This window comes from Protobothrops mucrosquamatus, unplaced genomic scaffold (genome assembly GCF_001527695.2).
Source record: "Protobothrops mucrosquamatus isolate PMUCROS unplaced genomic scaffold, P.Mucros_1.0 scaffold2939, whole genome shotgun sequence".
Taxonomy (NCBI): domain Eukaryota; kingdom Metazoa; phylum Chordata; class Lepidosauria; order Squamata; family Viperidae; genus Protobothrops; species Protobothrops mucrosquamatus.
The window spans coordinates 380,793-382,855 of NW_015388962.1; positions in this window are offsets into that span (position 1 = coordinate 380,793).

Genomic DNA, 2,063 nt, shown 5'->3' on the forward strand with positions numbered 1-2,063 from the left:
TCTTTTGACCGTCTCCTTTCTGGTCCCCACGGAGAAGACACACCTGCCACTCAGGTACACTTGCCTACCTGATTCCCTTTGTAATGGCCCTGACACACTCAAGTACACCATGTTATTTGCTAGCCATTCATCGCCGGCGGTGCCAAAACCACAAAAGTCACTTCTTTTGACTTCTGATGTCTCATCGGCGTCTCTGGGTGAAACATGAACAGGGAGTGCCTCCTTAGGAAACCCAGCGTGGGGCCGATGATGTCCATCCATCCTTCCAGTCTGCTTCCTTGTTACTCAATCTAGGCTAAACCACAGCTTAATCTGGGGCTTTGTTCCTTGCGGTTCCACCTTCCGGGTGGGGCAAATCGAGCGGAAGGGAAGCGGGCCGTTTGAAGATCAGCGGTCAGTCGTAAACCGAGGACTTCCTATCATTTGTGCAGCAAACAGGGCTGCTGCCTTTGGGACTCCAGGCCTGGTTTCTGCAGAAATGTCCCCTCCGGGCTTTAACATCTCCTGAGTCTACGCCTCCAGGAATAAACTACCCAGCCGAATCTGCTCGGCCGGTGAACCGCACGAAACCAGGAACACAAAACTCGGGTTTATTTCTTTCATTTCAGTTCATTTGTTTGGTTTTTCTCTCCCTCTGCCAGCACGAGCTGACTTTTGGTGCAGTTGAAACTGGGCCAGCCTTGTTCCTTCTCTCCTCCCAACCCTCTTTTCCATTTTTTTTTTCTGAGCTCATTCAAACATTTAATTTCATTTCCTCATTTTTTTCCCTGCCCACCGGGTGCTGGCAGCGCCTGGTTCCAAGGTTTGGAGAAAAAACAAAAGCAGAAACTGCCTTGGTTTCAGAAGTTTTACTTGTATTCTCCCCAAGGCTAGGAACAAAGATTGTTTATTACATTTAATAAGGATAGAATAGAAATAATAGAATAGAATAGAATAGAATAGAATAGAATAGAATAGAATAGAATAGAATATAGGGAACAGAATAGAATAGAAATAAGTAGAATAGAATAGAATAGAATAGAATAGAGAAATGAAGGAATAGAATAGAATAGAATAGAATAGAATAGAATAGAATAGAATAGAATATAGGGAATAGAATAGAATAGAAATAAGAAGAAATAGAATAGAATAGAATAGAAATAAGTAGAATAGAATAGAATAGAGAAATGAAGGAATAGAATAGAATAGAATAGAATAGAAATAAGAAGAAATAGAATAGAATAGAATAGAATAGAATAGAAATAAGTAGAATAGAATAGAATAGAATAGAGCTGGAAGGGGCCTTGAAGGTCATCTAGTCCAACCCCCTGCTCAGGCAGGAAACCCTAAACCATTTCAGACAAATGGCTGTCCAATCTCTTCTTTAAAAAAATATGCTCTAATCAGTTGGCAAACAGTCTGCTTACTTCCCTTTGTATTGCTTAAACGGTTTCCTGGAACTATATCGGGTGGAAGAACAAGTGAAGAAAAAAAAAAAAAACCTTGAGCAGGGCTAGTAGCGTGGTCTAGATGACCTCTAAGGTCCCTTCCAGGGTCCTGCAATGCTGGCGAGACGAGTGTTTTGTTTCCTCCAGGAAATTTTTTTGGGGGGTAAACGTGCAAAAGAAAGAGGCGGTAGAATTAAAATTTGAATTTTTATTTATTCCGTTCCCTCATGTCTCCAAAAATGGCTTCTCAGGAACTTCCCCCCCCCTTTTTTTTCCCCAAAGGAAGGGCAAGAAAGAGATGGGGGAGGCCAGGGTCTGTCCTTCCTCTTTGCCTCCAAAAATCTCCCACCTTTAATTCCTCTTCTCCGGAGATGGATTGTTGCTTTCTCCCGCTACGAAACTTCCCATAAATTAATAATTGGCCATAAATTAATAAAAAGCAAAATAGTCAACGTGTCAAGAGTTCATTGGTTTTTGACTCCCTGTCGAGATCTTGTGGCAGGGAGTCCCGCCGGCCCGGAGATTTTTTTGAAGGAAAATAGCCAGCGAGGTCAATATGCGGCTCCAAGCTTCTAGTCCTCAGTGTCTTGGCATGGCTCCCGGTGTAGGAAGAGCAACAAATTCCTCTTCCCCCCC